Source organism: Benincasa hispida, unplaced genomic scaffold, assembly GCF_009727055.1.
Source record: "Benincasa hispida cultivar B227 unplaced genomic scaffold, ASM972705v1 Contig1431, whole genome shotgun sequence".
NCBI lineage: Eukaryota > Viridiplantae > Streptophyta > Magnoliopsida > Cucurbitales > Cucurbitaceae > Benincasa > Benincasa hispida.
The window spans coordinates 4,557-9,664 of record NW_024063990.1 but is presented as its reverse complement, the minus strand read 5'-3'; the positions used below and the strand labels follow the sequence as shown (position 1 = coordinate 9,664).

At 36.3% G+C, this 5,108-nt stretch overlaps 1 long non-coding RNA gene across 1 annotated transcript; it reads right to left on the bottom strand.

The window, feature by feature from the left end:
- Positions 1–3,325: 3,325 nt before the first annotated feature.
- On the bottom strand, positions 3,326–4,405 carry LOC120068918. The gene is made up of 3 exons (XR_005479395.1): positions 4,382–4,405; positions 3,522–3,629; positions 3,326–3,436 (listed from the first exon to the last, which is right to left on the bottom strand). It is a non-coding gene; the product is annotated as an uncharacterized LOC120068918 (long non-coding RNA).
- Between the last annotated feature and the right edge of the window lie 703 nt (positions 4,406–5,108).

Below are 5,108 nucleotides of genomic sequence, written 5' to 3'. Positions count from 1 at the left end.
TAGCCCAAGATCAAGATCAAAAGCGCTTTGGCAAAGCTTGAATCGGAATCCATACGGAGCTGACATAAACGTCATAGATCTTGGACATACGGTTTGATACTGGAGATCAAGTAACGTATGGCTTGAACCAAAATGTCATTGATGAGAAGATCATCAACTGTTCACCAGTGTCTTACAAGTGTAATATAATAGACGATATACTGACTCATTAGGGAAATGAGGTTACTGACTAGCACAGTAAGAACTGGCTTAGCAACTAACTCAATTCCAAAATTAAGATTTTGGGAGAGCTGCCGTCAGTTTGTTCTAGGTATAGCAGACTCCGAGATCGTAAGAACAAAGTGTTAGCTATTGTTTCTCAGGGCATCGTACTATTGACACATGATGTTACTCAAGTACTATCGAGCAGGACTTCCAAAGGAGGGGCTTACTGTTGTTTCATGTATGGACGTCACTTTGTTCTAAAGACATGTGTCCTAAGACGCCTCAAGAGGTTGAGGAGATGAAATGAGTTCCACTATTGCGTCTGCCATTGGTAGTTTGATGACGCGATGCTTCTGTACTCGTCCAGACAATCGCCTACATTGTGGGCATTAGTCGGTAGTTAAAGGTAGTCTAAACCCAGGCTAGGGTCACTGGAACCATGGTAGAAAAACATTGCCTAAAGTATCCTTCGGGAGAGTGGAACTACATGCTCGTGTATGGATCTAGGATTTGATCCTATTAGATATCATAGATTCTGGACTTATCAGACTTGATAAAAGGACATCTCGCAAGTCTACATCAGGTCAGGTCTTTACTTCTAATGGGGGAGCTTTGTAGATGTGGCGAAAAGCACTTAAGCAGGTGGATGCATCGCCGACTTCCACTATGAGGGCGGAGTACGTAGCGGCTTGCCAAAGCTGCTAAGGAGGACATCTGGCTCAAGAAAGTTCTTGATGGAAAACTGGAAGTTGTTCCCAGGATATGTCTGAGGCCCATTACCCTTTATTTATGATAATGTGGGTAGGTGTGCAAACTCCAAAGGAGCCTAGGGAGTCATAACGGCGCGAGGAACAAACACATAGCGAGCGGAGAAGTATCATCTGATTTCCCCGAGATAGTGCATCGAGGGGAACTTAATTGTCACGAAAATACGCTCGGAGCACAATAATGTTTGCTAACCCATTTTTACGAAGGCTTCTTCACAGGCTTACAGTGTTTGAGGGTAAAATTAAAGATGGGTCTACAAGATACCCGCTGGCTAGACAGGGGCAAAGTGGGGATTTTACTTTGATATTGGGCTTTTATCCCTAAGTTTATTATTATTTTTTTTCAAGTTTTGTACTGTTTTATGTACAACCCACTTCGCTTTAGAGACAAGTGGGAGATTGTTTGGGGTTGATGCCTTTAAAGTCTCGTGTTTTTGTAGTTGTAAACAGTTTGTATTGAACGCTTGTGTGTATAGATATATGATATTACTTCACATTCTGATTTTGCCAGTTGGTACGTTTTATTGCTCTTACCAACAAACCAATAAATATTAAAATCCCTGGTTATTCATGCATGTTAACTTAAGCATATATGTGGTGACATACAAGTGAATATAACCAAATGGTTCTGTAGTATATGGATATAGGAGGAAACCTTATCGTATGGTAATGCTACGGGATCGGCCCCTTTGTAGATGGTCATTAAGTGTTGTAACTTATCAAGATGGTCTGATCCTGATCATTCGTATAAGGACATGCGAGCGGGGGATCCTATACAAAGAGTTTGTATAAGACCTAACCATGAAGTTGTAAACATTTCTCGTTAGTAGATAACACCGTTCATGAACATAGACTTCACTTCACTAGGATGACCATAGGTAACATGACCTCAATCCTGAGTGAGTTGGGGAACTCCTGCCATTTGAGGCGGATACTTTGATTTGTATGGGTGCGAGTGGCCAGGTCGCTAATTCAAACCTACCATTTGGGGATTCGTCTGATTTGGGAGCTGGGAAACTCAGCTACACAAGATGGGAATTCACTCCTTCCCCGAGGATGGGGCAAGTAGATAGATAGCTTTCTTAAAGGGTGATTCCAGGACTTGAACGAATTCTCTTGGCCCGAGAGGTGTTCACACATAGTTGGACTATATATTATATTGTTTATTAGAGGATTTAGTGGTACTTAAGGAAGTGAGATGTAACTACAAAGTCAAAACGGTAAATTGCCTACTGTACTTTACGAGCATCTATGAAGGGCGTACTCATGATTGATTATATCCAATGGACACATAAATATATTGTGGGTAAGAAGAGTTCAAACTGTTGGCCTTTAGTGGGAATGCCTGGCAATTAATGGATGGTGGATTTCGTGGCTAAGAGTTTAGTCAGCATTCACATATATCGTTGGAGCTTCAAGCCACAGGTCCATTAGGTCCCCTATGTAGCTTGGATAAAGTCAAGAACTAGTGTTTGGGTCAGTTTGAAATATTCAAATTGACAAGAGGGAGTTCGATTATATATGAATATTAATTGAACTGGTTAATTATGATACTATTGGCTAAATGTATGAGATAAATTTATTTTGGAGGAAATTAGATATAAATATTGATTATATCAAGTGGAGGAGAAATTACTATAGTAGATATGTGATATTCAAACTATAGGGTAAGAATATAATATGATTATATTCATTTATTATTAAATTGGTTAATTATGAGATAATTTGGCCGAAATTTCTCCTCAATCGTGCGTTAGTGGGAGCAACCGCATTCATTATGGTAACCAATGAATAAAATGAAAATTGGTTTAAATACATCTTTAAAATTCAACAAATTGGTTTAATGTGCAGTTGATGACTATATAGTTAACATTTTGTAGTGAAGTCCATGTGTCAGTAGTAAGACAAACTCTTTGGAGTTTTTAAGAATTATTTTTCAACTTTTTTTTTTCTCCTCAAGATTAAAGTTTGATGTACATCTCTAGCGATTATGACTCTCGATGGAACATCAAACTTAGGACACGCAACACTACAAAAACGTCTAAAACCCTCTGTCTCAACCAATTTGAACGAACAACTATTCCACAATTATCATCTTAGCATATGCTAGTCTACATACTTGTTGGCTAAACAATGTCGTCACAAAATTACTAGCATTGACTCCTTTTCCATCATTTGAAGGTACGAGAGTTAGGGTGGATTGTCTTTTTTCTTCTTCTTTATATGAGTACTTTTTACATTGATTTCTTAAGTGCTTCCATAAAGTACAAAAAACATAAACATCGGTTGGCAAGATGAACATCGGTTGAAAACCTGATGCACTAACATAGTGCATAGTTAACACAATCAATCTGCAAATAAACATCGGTTGGCAAGATGATTCATGTATTAACACAATCAAAAACCCATTGTGGCTGAACATAGTCTCTAGAGAGGAACTTGTAAGTAGTTGACTTGTCAACAATCTGCATTTAAAAAGGATCAGGAAGAGATGTAAAGACGTTGTAGGAGGCCATGTACTATAAAAAAAACATAAGTCACGTTGAAAACCTGATGAGTAATGGTTTCATCGGATTCCTTAAATGGTGTCTCATCTCCTTCCCAAGAAACAGTGCCACCAAAAGCAGGAATGATGAAAAGCAGTGATTCTCTAAAAACCTATTCCAACACAAAAAGACAGATCAAAGTATGATTTCAAAAGAAAGAATGGAGGATCATTAAGACAAGTAATATCTAGTATCCATGCCCATGGTAGTAGAGACATAAAACAACTAATCAAAAAGATGACAAGTTCTCCTATGTGAAAAAACTCATACAAAAATCAATTTCCAATATTGTTCCTACAAATTGTTGGGTTTTTTTTTTTTTTTGAACAAGCTGTAAGACCCCTAGTTATGGAAATAGTAGGATTATTAGTAAATATTATGATGGTTATTAGAATGGACATATTAGTAATTAGATAGTAAATTTGTTAGGACTTTTAGTATAAATGGAGGTAGTGGGTTGAGAGAAGGAATGTGAAGAATATTGTGGGATTTTCTTTGGGAATTTAGAGAGAGTCTAGCCCTCTTGAAAGGCTAGTGGTTACCTTGTGTACTTGTTCTTATGTTCTTATGATATATTGTAGTTTCTCTATTGATATTGTAGTATATATTTCTATCTTTAGTGTTCTTTGTGTTCTTAAGTACTCTTGTTAGGTGGTGTCCTAATAGATACAATCATATATGCTTACATATATGATTTCTTTCTAAAAAATTTTCTCATTTTGACATTTTGGAATTTATCTTATATTGAATTCTAAATTTACTGCTACAGTCTTCTTGCATAATTCCATCTCAAAATATCATCTATATTTTTAGTAACAATGCATAGAACATAAACCATATTTATAAGATGGAACATAAGCTTACCTCACGGCTTAAAAAGAACTTCATGTTCTTAAAAAGTTTCTTGTAGTTTTTAGTATCATCATCATCATCCTCCTCATCATATTTACAAGTTGCATCTCCAACAAAATGCATCAATGCAGCTGGCTCTTCTATTTCACTAGATCTTAAAGAATCAGAAGCCTGAGATCTAACTGGGAAGATCTAGTGTTGTCATCGAAGTATCTATACAAAGCATAAAGATCTGCAGATTTGCAATAATAGAAAACGAGGAAACAATGAAGACAAAAAAATCTCTAAGCTGATTAGAATTAGAGCAATGATAGTCTTTTCAACTAAAGTTAAAATCATCTGCAGCCAAAACCTCCAAATGAGAGTCCAAAATCTGTGGATATTTCAAATTAATCGATTTATATAAGTGATTGTTCAAAGAGTCTAAAAGTTTCTACACCCATAATGATTACAAATATTAGCTAGTCAAATTCAAAACAAAGGGCTAAATATCAAATAGATAAACATTAACATGGTACATGAGGAGTGCAGTTTTTCCCCTTCACCATATTAGAATCGAACGATTAAGAGTCCTAAATAAATAAAACACTCAAGATTTTATCTATCATGTAGACAATTGGCTAATGTTGAACAGGAGTCTCCAAGGTTAGGAGTATTGACTATTGTATCCATGATATGCATTCAAGAATATTGCTTTTTTAAAAAATTCAACTACTTGTAACACACTTTTTTGTTAGCT